We start from the raw sequence: 13,246 nt of genomic DNA, 5'->3' as shown, positions 1-13,246 counted from the left end.
CACATGGGAAATTTGGATGGAGTTCCAGGCTCCTGGCTTCAGCCTGGACCAGCCATTGCAGCCATTTGGGGAAGTGAACCAGTAGATTCACTTTCTTTCTGTTCTTTCCCTCTCTATGTCACTCTCGCATTCAAATGAACAAAATAAATCTTTAAAGAAAAAAAAATCTCAGGAATTATGAGATTCAGAAATAGCTTGTTTCAATGCAAAAAAAATTAAAATCCATGCATACAAAGGGTCATCAGAATACCCATGAAATGTATATTGAGAAAACGCCAAGCAAGGATTTCAACATTTTTGCACTAAAATAAACATGTCTTAGAATTCCATTTTCCCAGGACTTTTCTGAAGGATTCTTGTATTACGCATTAGTGGCAGATCATATCTCTCCCTCCCTAGATGGCACAACATCCTGGACATCTCTGAGCAAGGATTCTCCGAGCAGATCACACTGTTCTCTGGAGGAGAGTACAGCTTCAAGCCATTGGCAACCGACACTCCCAGCAGCCCTGGATGAGCACCCAAGTGGGTGCTGGGAACCAGGTGCATCAGTGGCTGCATGGGCTCTACTTCCAGTTGCATTTCAAACCCCACAGCTGGTCTGTTCATGGAACACATTTGCCTTAACAACACTCTCTGGGAGGAAAGAAAGAAGTATGTTGTCATTACTGGAGAGTATTGGAATGTCACAAGTCTTGCAAGTCAGATTGGCAAATACTTTTAAAAGTTGAGAGAGTTAATCTGGAAAGAGTCTTTCATAAAGAAACCAGCTTTTTTGAATACACATTTGAGTCTGTAGGTTTGGCTATGCTGCTGTGCTTGGGAGTAACCTCCATTCTGGGTCTTAATTTTAGAGTTTTATGCATGCATGTCCTTTTTCAATCTGTGTGGACCACAAGAAAATCTGTCTGTGTCAGTGTGTTTATCTTATTCTGTAGGATCCTTGTAGGTACAGGTCATATCTATTTATTGTTCTCTGTAAAACATGTTGCACAATGACAGGGCTTAATAACTGCTTCTTGATGATGCAATACAGACACATGACTATGCTTTCTGATGATGGCAGTGATAATCTGTTTAATAATTGCCCCACCTTTAACCATGTGATGAAAGCCTCATCCCAAGCAGGCCTTGCAAATTCAAATACCTCCAAGAGCCAGACAGATCATGTAAAAGCAAGAAACAGGTTAGGTGTAAAAGAGCAGCAGACTGGAGATCATAAAGAAATGAAAATCAAAACCTTGGACCATTAGCCAGGCCAATCAAAACTCTTCAGATCTGATCCGTGGGTCAACAGCTAGCGACCTAAACGTTGAGGTCTGAACTCACAGCCAGAAATTCAGACCGAGTACAGTTGTCCTGGATCGGTCCTATGTAGATTTGAGTCACCAAGGAGCAAAAAGCCGTTGTTACTTGCCTCTGCCCACTGTGGGTGAACTGAAACTTCTGGGGTTTTAGTCACACGGCCCTGCCAGAGATCTCCACAGACTCCCCGGCTTGCCAGGGAAATCTGAGTCATAGGGGCCCCATTTATATAACACAACTGCAAAAACAAAAAAAGCCTTAAAAGACCCCATTTCCTATTTTGGTGTCTAATATCTACCCAGTAGACACTCCTCCTTAAATATTTCTTGATAACACCAGCAAGCTTATTTTATAATCCTTTCTTCCAGGTCTTTAAAACCCACCAAATACTTCTCATTCGGAGAATAAAGTTTTTTGGTTTAATTGTGGTACAAAGATTACATGCAAGGGTGTTTCAAGTTTGTGGAAATGAAATTAAAAGATAAGCTGACTTTGGTGTCAAATAATTGGAAATCCACATGTGGTTGTTTTATATACATGTTTTCTGTGAGTTTCAGAGGTACCTTTATACTCTAACAAGATAAATGAAACTGTGAAGGAATCAGAACCCTGATCCACTTTGACACAGACACTGCTGATGGAAGACATTTAAGTACCTTAAAGGTTAAAAGAGAGACATGCTGGTGTTTGGCACAGTGCGTTAAGCTGCTGCTGTGACTCCAATATATCATATGGGAGCACCAGTTTGGGTCCCAATAGCTTTCTGCTAATGCTCCTGGGAAAAGCAGTGGATAATTGCCCAATTACTTGTGTCCTTGTCACCCATGTGGCAGACCTGGATAGAGTGCTGGGCTCCTGGCATCAGCCTGGGACAGCCCATTTTCACAGCCATTCTGGAAGTGAACAAGCATATACAATCTCCCTCTCTCTCTCTTTGTCCTTCTTATGTGTGGGTGTGTCTCTGCCTATCTGTATATCTATCTATATATCTATATATAATTGGAATATAATCTATATAGAGATATAAATATATATCTATATCCATATAGATATAGATAGATAAAACTTCAAGATGATTTCTTGTGATTTGGTTTTTGTAACACATAGTAAGCCATCAAGAGATGTTTGTTAAATGAATGGAGGATGGATTTCTTATTTATTTCTTTACTTGCCTACTTACTTATTCAAAAGGCAGAGTAGCAAAAGCGAGAGGAAGCGACACCTAGAAAGATAAATTTTCTCTCTGTTGGTTCATTCTCCAAATGACCCGAAAGGCCAAGTTTGGGTTAGGATGAAATCAGGGGCCTGGAACCAGAAACTGCATCCATGTCTCCCACATCGGTGGCAGGGACCCAAGCACATGACCATTTCCCACTGCCTTCCCAGGTGTACTGCCAAGAAGCTGGATGGGCAAGTGGAGCAGCCTGGACTCGGTCCAGCTTTCTGATAGAGAATGAGGCTGAACTCACTGTGCCACAACACTGGTCCTTGCTGGCCCCTGGTAATTGGATTACTTAATTAATTTTGATCAATAGAATTTTCTAAATTTCTAGAAAAATCCAGTAATTTTGTTTCTATAGGAAAGAAACTAACACAAAGCCTGGCATGCCGCATGCTTTCAATGAATAGCAATTCTTTCCTTTCTTCCAAAATGTTCTGATATGTGTTATTTTACTTTATTCATTAATATCAACCTTGTTAGCTCTAACAGATTATCAGTGAAGAGGGATAGGATTCTAAACAGATCAACCTTATTTGTGTTGGTTAGCATGAGCCACATTGGCTAGGAGATGGCTTTTCATCCGTTGACATTTGACCTAAAAGTTAAAACGCCCAAGGCCTGTATTAGCATGGTTAGGTCTGATACTCATCTCTAACTTCTGACTCCAGCTTCCTGCTAATGCAAACCCTGGGCAGCAAAGTTAACAGGTCAAGTAGCTGGGTTTCGGCCACCCACATGGGAGACTAAGACTGCATTTCTTGACTTCTGGCTTCAACCTGTCGCAACTCTGGCTGCTGTGGGCTTTTGGGAAGTAAGCTAATGGGATGTCTCTCTCTCCCTTTCTCTCCTTCTTAAATTTAAGAATAAATTAAAAAGAAAAAAAAATGGCTTTTCAAATCTCGGAGTTTCGATTAAGAGGCTAGTACAGAACCTTTCTAACCTCAACCTGAAGAACAAATCTGGGGTGCAATCTAAGAACCTGGATTTCCAAATTCCCAAGGAGCTCTGTGGGACCACACTTTGAGAACCACTGCATCAACATTTGTTTTTGTTTTTTCTGAAACATTGCCAATATTAGAGCAAAGTTGGAAATACAGCTCAAGTAACTTTTGTTTCTTAATCAAGCCATTTCAGAATCCCTTGCTGATGTAACATTCCACCACCTCTGTGCAATTCCTCCCAACATTCTCCTCTGTAGCCAAGATGTAAGTCGAGATCAGGGAGGGAACACCGGCCAGTCCTACCAGCTAATCTCATCCTGTCCAAATTTTGCCAGTTGCCCCAATAGCACTGTTCACAGCCAAAACCTCTAGTTCAAAATCCTGCCTAGCCTCTATCGCCTGAAACATTTCTTCAGTCTCCTTTTGACTACTGTGACCCTGATGTTTTTAAAAATTACAGACCAGTTCTTATTGATTTATTGATTGATTGATTTGAAATATCCCGTAATTTGAATTTGTCTGATTTGAAATATCCCTTAATTTGAATTTGTCTGCTGTTTCCTCAGGCATAGATTTAGGATATGCATCTTAGGCTGGAATATCATAGAAACATCTCTGTTCCCTTCAGGGATTCCTATCAGGGGCCATGTGGGAGGATTAGCCAACTGAACCATAATACCAGGCCCCCACATATTTCTATCTCTTCCTCTGTCATTTATCTATCTTGAAAACCTCAATTCTTGCAAATATAACCAACTCCAATCTAGCTCTCTTTCCCTAATCACAACTCCCTGTTTGGACAGCAGCATAGCATCGTGTGTGGACTTATTGGCTCCCTCCCTGCTTCTGGAAGAATGCCTCCCTCTCTGCCTGCATGCTCTGATTTGCATATGACTTGAGTGGGATCCACAAAGGCTTATGTGTTGGAAACTTGGTCCCCAGGGTAGTGGTATGTGGTACTGGGCCCGGCATGGTGGCCTAGCAGCTAAAGTCCTTGCCTTGAACATGCTGCAATCTCCCAGCAGCCCCACTTCCCATCCAACTCCCTGCTTGTAACCTGGGAAAGCAATCAAAGCCTTGGGACGCTGCACCTGTGTGGGAGACCTGGAGGAGCTCCTGGCTCCTGGCTTTGGCCTAGTGCAGCACCAGCCATTGCAGTCACTTGGGGAGTGAATCATCCAACAGAGGATATTTCTCTCTGTCTCTTTTCCTCTCTCTCTCTATACATATATATCTGACTTTGCAATTAAAAATAAAAAAATTTTAAAAATAAAAAAGATCTGGTATCTTCAACACTCTGCTTATGACCTGGGAAAGCAGCAGAGGATAGCCCAAGTCCTTGGGACCCTGCACCCACCTGGGAGACCCAGAAGGAACTCCTGGCTGCCAGTTTTAGATTGGCTCAGCTCCGTTGCAGCCATTTATAGAGTGAACCAACCATTGGAAGATCTCTCTCTCTCTGTTTCTTCTTTCTCTTTCAAATTAAAAAAAAAAAAAAAAAAGAGGTGATATCAGTTGAAGGTGAGTGATTTGTGTGTGTCTCTCCCTGTCTCTCCAACACATTCTGTAATGCTGGCTTCAAATAAACAAATGAATAAATCTTTTGCAAAAAAGCCTCTTTTCTTTACTAACTATCCAGGCTTCAGTGTTTCATTTTAGCAATGGAAAAGGGGCAAACACACCCATTTGGGGATGCTTCTGCCACCATGCTGTGGCTGTAACATGCACCTGAAGAAGCTCCTGTGTGGGTGTTCCTTCAGCCTGTGGGCTCCGACTCCTCAATTCAGTCATCCCCCTGGCATGGCTCTGACGCTCCACACCCTCCTTCCTCACACGTCTAATCTGACTGCAGGATTGAGTCATTTAGGTAGAAAAGGAAGGGATAGGATGGTGGACAGGTCCCTTTAACACTTCCATGTTTCCTCCTTCCCCTCCCCCAAAAGATGAGGGAGAAGGTACAAAACATTCCCTGAGCAGATGGTATAAAGCACAAGTGGCTATTCTATAAATGTGCAGCATACTAGCTGCAGTGGAAGGAATTCTAATGTGTGAAGAAGCAGGAAAAAAAAAATAGAGAGCAAGGCTAAAGAGAAATAAATACACTGAATATTGCTATTCCATTTCCATGCTTTACAATCTCCATGCTTAACATCCATTTCCCAGGCTGAAAGGCCCACATTTTTTATAAGATTTTATTTGCTTATTTGAAAGTCAGATATACAGAAAGAGATATAGAGAGGTCTTCCATCCATGGGTTTCTTCCTCAAATGGCTGCAACTGCCAGCGTGGAGTGAGGCTCAAGTCAGGAGCCAGGAGCTGCTTCTTGCTCTCCCACTTGGGTGCAGAGGTCCCAGCACTTGGGCCATCTTGCGCTGCTTTCCCAGACAAGTAACATGGAACTGGATCAGAAATGGAGCAGCCAGGATACGAACTGGAGCTGCTGGCTTCTAAGCAGCAGCTTTATGGGCTATGCCACAATGCCAGCCCACGAATGCTCACCTTTCTCTCCTGTGCTTTAGCACACACCATTTAAGATCCAGCCCACGAGGTCTCTTTCTTAGCAGAAATCGGGCACGAACCTGAGCCCAGCCACTTTCTCCCCTGTTTAAATCCAATTCATACCATGTCTGTATCACCCATATTCTAGAATTTGATTGTATATGATCTTATGTGATTTCTACAATTGTCTTATAGTCACCTATATTTTTTTTCCTAGACAATACTTTCCTTAAACTTTCCTGAGTCTTTTAGATGGCTGTTGAATGACAGAAAGGCTGTGATGCTGCAACAAGGGAGAGCTGGATGGGAACCTTTCAGAAGATCAGCCTTGAGCTTTGCTGTCTCTCACTGTCTTGCTTAGTTCACCCTGTAGACTTGAAGGTAGCAGGGCATCAACATGTTCGCTACACATAGGCTGAATTATCATTTAGCAGACACAGCAACCTCACAGCCTCCAGAATGCAGGTGCAGCATACTTCACCTATCCCAGACAGTTTGTCAGTAATGTGCATATAGAGCTGGCGAGATGGCTTTATTTGGATCCTTGTTTTTCTGGATTCTGTGTGTCATACCAGCCCCACAATATAGAGTTTCACTAAATGTGAATGTACAGTCATATTTACAAATCACTTGAGAGAGCAGGACCCAGTATGAAATCAACGTTCACAAAGGCTTTTGTAGCAATGTAACAACACCAAGGCCAGTTTGTTCTCCTTTTGCGGATCCTCAGGTCCTGCACTGTATCACAGTCATGTTTACAATATGCTAAGGACTCACCACAGCCATTCAGTGCGGTGAGCAGCATGTGACTTGAATTTCAGACTTGCTTATAATAGCAACTCAAAAGTTTGCCTCATCACAGAATTTCTAGTAAATGTAGGAGAGTGGGGTATTCATTCATCATTGTGGCAAAAATGTTGCCTAGTTTGCCCTAAGTAACAAAAAATGCAGTGGATCTGGAAAATCTTGGCTTTTTTGGCTGAAGTGTCTGCTTGGAGATCTGGTGGATATTACAGGGTTGTGTTTTGTTTTCCTTCTTGGTGTTCAAAAAAATAAGATGGTGACTTTGGGACACACATTGCATTTGAGTGAGAGTGTCAAGGCTTGACTAATTGCCCTGAGCTAACATCTCAAAACAGACTCAAAGCAAAACATCACAGGATCACAACCCACAGTCCAGCCCCCGCTGCCAGGATGACGGCCGTGGTTCCACTTGGCTGCACATGGCTCCTTTAAGGGGAGAAAGCAGGGAAGAATGCGTGTGGGCTGCCAAACAACATGTGAGCTGCTGAAGATGACCCTCTGCCGGAGCATGCAGTCAGCGCGATGCGGAACGTGTACAGCACTCCTGCCTTCTGGCATAAATAAGAGACAAAAACACCTCATAGGAGAGGAAGGGGAATTGGACAGATGACAATTGTAGCCGTTTTTAGAGGATTTCCCCCATCACATCTGAAGGTGTTTTTTTTTTTTTTTTTTTTTGCTTGTTGGTTTTCAAGTAGAACACTTGAGTCTGGCTCTACAAGTAATTGGATACACATGCACACACACAAATCCACTGAGTTGCCAGGCAGTAGCTTAGGAGCTCAAACCAACATTCTGACTCAGGTGCTGCCTAAGGGACCTCTCAGAGGCTGTCTCTGCTTGTCCCATTGAAGGACGGAGGGGTGATGGCAAGATTCCAGCACAGGGCTAGCTCAGAACTGCTGCGGTCCTCCCACTCAGCAGTTCGCTGACTACTGATACAAATGAACATAGTCTCATGATGAGGATAAGACTTGTTAAAAATGAGTCTGGGGGCGGGGCAGCATGGTCGTATAGCCAGTTAAACCACCACTTGTGACACCAGCATCCCATATAGGAGTGTCAGCTGAAGTCCAGCTGCTCTACTTCTTTCTTTTTATTTTTTTAGAGATTCATTTGTATATTTGTTTTTTTTTAAAGATTTATTTTATTTTTATTACAAAGTCAGATATACAGAGAGGAGGAGAGACAGAGAGGAAGATCTTCCATCCGATGATTCACTCCCCAAGTGAGCCGCAATGGGCTGGTGCTATGCCGATCCGATGCCGGGAACCAGGAACCTCTTCCGGGTTGCAGGGTCCCAATGCCTTGGGCCGTCCTCAACTGCCTCCCCAGGCCACAGGCAGGGAGCTGGATGGGAAGTGGAGCTGCCGGGATTAGAACCGGCGCCTATATGGGATCCCGGGGCGTTCAAGGTGAGGACTTTAGCCACTAGGCCACACCGCCGGGCCCCATTTGTATATTTGAAAGGCAGACTTAGAGAAAGAGAGAATGAGACTGAGAAGGAGCACTTGCATGCGCTATTTCACTCCCCAGATGGCCAGGGTTGGACCAGATCAAAACCAGGAGCTAGGAGCTTCATATGAGCCCCCTATGTGGGTGCGGGGACCCAGGCACTTGGACCATTTTCTGTTGCTTTCCCAGGCAAGGAGTTGAAACAGAAGTAGAGCAGTTGGGACTTGAATAGGCATCCATATGGGATGCCTGCGCTGCTGGAAGCAGTTTAACCCACTTCTCATCCAACTTTCCGCTAACAGACCTGAGGTGGAAGCAGAAATAGCCCAAGTACTTGCACTCCTGCCACCCCCATAGAAGACCAGGATGGAATTCCTGGCTCCCACCTCTATCCTGACTGCTGCAGTGAACCAGTATATGAAAGATCTCTGTCTCCTTCTCTGTTGCTCTTTCACAAAAGTAAATCATCTTAAGAAGATAGCGGATGGGTGATAACAGGCTACACACATCTACGTGCAGACACACCAGCAGTTGAAAACATTCCCTATCTTAGAGACTGACAAAAAAACAAAGTGCAAGGGATCCAACATTGTGACTACTACCTGCATGTTGGCATCCCATGTGAGTGCTGATTTATATCCTGGCTTCATCACTTCTAACCCAGCTTCCTACTAGTGGGGTGGAAAAATAATGGAAAGATGGTCCAAGTGTTTGGGCCCCCTTGTAAGAAACCTGGAAGAAGTTCCAAGCTCCTGACTTTGGCCTGGCCCAGCACTGGCTAATGGGATAATATGGGGAGTGAATCAGTGTATGGAAGCTCTGTGTCTCACTGCCTCTCATCTCTCTTTGTAACCCTTGTCTGTCTGTCTGTCTTTCTTTCTTTCTTTCTTTCTTTCTTAAATATTTGCTTTTACTGGAAAAGCAAATATACTGAGGGAAGGAGATACAGAGAGAAAGATCTTCCATCTATTGGTTCACTCCCCAGGTAGCTACAATAGCTGGAACTGAGCCAATCTAAAGCCAGGAGCCAAGAGCTTTTTCTGGGTCTCCCACACGGGTGTAGGGGCCCAAGGCTTTGGGCCATCCTCAACTGCTTTCCCAGATTACAAACGGGGAGCCGGATGGGAAGTAGAATACCCGGGATATAAACTGGCACCCTTTAGGGATCCTGGTGCATACAAGGATTTAGCGACTAGGCTATTGTGCTGGTCCCAACTCTTGACTTTGAAATACAAATAATCTTTTAAAGCAAAGTGTTCTTCCAGAATGGTTCGGTGATGAATTCTTTTGTGTAGGCAGTATCTCAGTTATTTTGGCTATAGTTACGTGTCTGAATCTTCAATTATCCCATTTGCTTAACTTCAGTCACTTCTGTACTAATTAGAATGCCATCGCATTCTAAGGGATTACTTTTCCCTTGGCCAGACATCTGAGTAGTGAAAAAGTATGGGCTTTGGAGCCAGACCTAACTATAATCTGTTTCTCTCCATAACTTAGGAACAGTAGAGAATGCCATAGGGTCTCTCAGATGCTCAGCTTCTGTGTCTCTGGGGCTGATGTGTGTGTGTGTGTGTGTGTGTGTGTGTGTGTGTGTGTGTGTGTGTATGTGTGTGTGTGTGAGAGAGAGAGAGAGAGAGAGAGAGAGAGAGAGATATTTTCCCATCCTCACCTGCAGCAGGTGCCTAGTGGATGCCAGTGAGAACTGCCTTCTTTCATTGTGGAGTCAGAAGTCTGCAGAGGCTGTGTGTCAAAGAAGGTTGACATTTCAGATCTAATTCCTGCCTAGGTGACAGACGCGGATGATAGCCAGCTGCTCAGAGACAATGTCTAAGGGAAGGGCTGCTTAAGAAAACATCCTGGGTTGGAACAGACTGAACAGGGTCAGGTTGCAGCACCCACCAGCAAGAGGTGGGACTGGAGGCTAACCAGGTCAGGCCAGGCTACAACATCCAAAGGCAAAGGCCAATACAGGTAGAGGCTATGCCGAGCTGGGTCAGAGCAACCACTGACACACACAAGAGCTGTGGCTGGTAACAGGCCTAGTTGGGGAGCTAAGGGGATGCCCTGGCTGGGTTGTGGTTCCCACTGGTGAGTGCGACAGTTGGAGTGGGGGCTGCAGTCTCGTCTGGATATGGCTGCAGTATTGCTTAGCACAAGTGTGGACTGGGGCTGGGGTGTGCCAGACTGGGCTAGACTGCAGCACCCATTGGTGTTTGTGAGAACCAGGGTGGGTGTAGTACAGGCTGGGCTAGATCTCTGCCGCTACTGAGCCATATGTGAGCTGTGTCTGGGTGTGGACCAGCCTTGGCTGAGCTGAAATATCCAACAGTAAGAACCAGAATGGGTTGAGTCCAGTGAGGAAAGGCCAGTCAGGAAAAGTGGACCCACGAGTATATGTGAGATTTGGCATTGGGAGAGATTCATATAGGGGAGTTTGGAGAACTCCACTGTCCAGACACAGTGTCTGCAAGTGAGCGCAAGAAGCAAGACAAGGAGCAGTCCAGACCAGGTCAAGTAAAGGTATCCACTGTCATACCACTGGCTCAGGTCAGAGGAGAACCAGGTTGGGTCAGTTCATTTCAGCCACTGGCAAATCCAAGAGCTAGTATGGTGTGGGTCATGCTGGGCCAGGCTGCAATACCAGCCAGTTCACATTAGGGCCAGGATTGAGAGCTGACTGGGCTGGGCTAAGATATAGTCCCCGCCAGGGTGATCTAGAAATGAGGATGGGCTGGGCTGGGCCAGGCTACAACACCCAATGGCAAATGCCGAGATGAGACAGGCCACACAAAACTGGGCCACAGCACCCAACCAGCACATGTGAGAACCAGAGAGAAGGGGGCAGACCTGGCAGAGGGGCTGCAGGGGGCTCCCTTGCTAGACCACTACTCCCACTGGTGAAAGTGAGAGCTGGAATTGGGGGCAGACCAGGCTGGGCAGAGCTACAACACCTGTTGGCTTGCATGTGAGTTGGATCAGGGGAAAGCCAGGCTGGGCTGACTATCCCTACCGGTGCATGCATAAGCCAGAGTGGATGTGGGTTGGCTGGGCTTTGCCATAGCATTAGCTGGCAGATGCTGGCACAGGGGGCAAATTCTGTCAAGCTAAACTGCAAAACCACCTGGAGAGTGCAAGATCCAGGAGTGGGAGTGGGCCCAGTAGGTAAACAATAGGCATCTCCTTCTTGGTTTGCCACTTCCACTGGAGAGCATGAGAACCAGGACTAGGCACAGGCATAGCTAGAGAGAGAATGGCACCCACTGGCACCAGTGTGGACTGGATAGTGGGGCTGGTTGGGTTGAACCAGGCTTCAATGCCATTGAAATGTACATGAACATGTACATGCAGGACAGACTGGACCAGTTTGCTATATATACTGGCAAGTACATGAATCAGGACAGGGGGTGGGCCTGGTAGGGGTTATGTGGGGGGTCACTCTGACTAGGCTACAACTCCCACTGGTTTGTGTGAAGGCCAAGTGTGTGGTGGGCAGGATCGGGCTAGGCTCCAACACCCATTGGTTTGTGTAGAAGACACGGCTGGAGGCAGGACTGACCCAGCAATTATAACCACCAGCGTGTGCATAAGCTGATAGTGTGTGCGTAGGCCCTATATTGGCAAGCATACACCTGCCAGCAGGGTGAGGCAGGCGGTGGCAGAAGAACCACCCAGAACAACAAACTGGTGAGGAATGCCCCCTTTATTATGCAGAAGTTACAGGTTTTTTTTTTAAGATTTTTATATATTTTTATTACAAAGTCAGATATACAGAGAGGAGGAGAGGCAGAGAGGAAGATCTTCCGTCCGATGATTCATCCCCTAAGTGAGTGCAAGGGCTGGTGCTGCGCCGATCAGGCCACAAGCAGGGAGCTGGATGGGAAGTGGGGCTGCCAGGATTAGAACCAGCGCGTTCAAGGGGAGGACTTTAGCCACTAGACCACGCCACAGGGCCCAGAGGTTACAGGTTTTAAAGGGTAAGGAAGGAGAGGGCAGGAGCCTTCCGCCAGACCCCACGCCCACCAAAGACGCTGTAATTGGCTGTATGACATGTCTGTCTCCCTAGATCTTCCGGTGATGTCAGAGGTCATGTTCAGGTATACTTCCCTTGACCTTCTAGCCATGTTGGAGGTCACACTCCACGTGTAGGCTTGAAAGCTGTGCCTCAGGCCATGGGGAAGGTTAGGCTTAAGTCATGCCCTCCAGGCAGCAGGGCAGGGGTCTGGAGTGATCACCCACAGGGTTCCCCCCAACTGAATCACTGAACTCAGAATTCTAGCCATGGAGGAAAATTGCAGGTTCCATGGTCTGACTTTGCAGTGCAAGTGTCAAAGTTGAGCCTCCTCAGTGGCTTAGAGCTGCAGACAGCACATATAGGTGCACATGGAGGATATGGCAGTCCATTGGAGCCTGCAGAGGACACTTGGAACCTAACAGAGGACGGAGGACAGAACAAATCGATCAACTACCCCAGCCATGTGCTGGCAGTGAAAATCTGGGCAAACGGAAATTCTAAGTTGGACTATGTCAGCCAGTGGATTCTGAATAGATTTCATTGTGCTTGGAACGGTGAAATTGACAGCAATTCAGAACTGTTTAACTGTCAAAACCACTTGAGCAGGACTCTCAGAGCATGCCCCACATAGGAGATCCTGAGATGGTTGGGAGTCTGGGTATGGCTTCGGCCCTTATCTCTTGTCTCCTCCCTTCCCTAAGATACAGGAAGGAAAAAAAGAGGATGTGGAAGCAATGGTCTTGCCCACTTTCCTCTAGCCCTTGACCCTTTGCACCCTAAACAACTACTTAAAAAAAGTTTTTAATTAAAAAAAAAAATCATCCTGGGGACCAGGGCTGTGGCACATCATGTAAAGCCACCACCTGTGATGCCAGCAGGCTGATGGTCCTAGGAAAGCAGCAGAGGATGATCCAAGTATTTGGACCCCTGAGCCCACATGGGAGATCTGGAAAAAGCTCCTGGTACCTGGCTTTAACCTGGCTCAGCTCTAACCATTAGGTTATTTGG

Source organism: Ochotona princeps, chromosome 1 (assembly GCF_030435755.1).
Source record: "Ochotona princeps isolate mOchPri1 chromosome 1, mOchPri1.hap1, whole genome shotgun sequence".
Classification (NCBI taxonomy): Eukaryota; Metazoa; Chordata; class Mammalia; order Lagomorpha; family Ochotonidae; genus Ochotona; species Ochotona princeps.
This window is presented reverse-complemented; position numbering follows the sequence as displayed.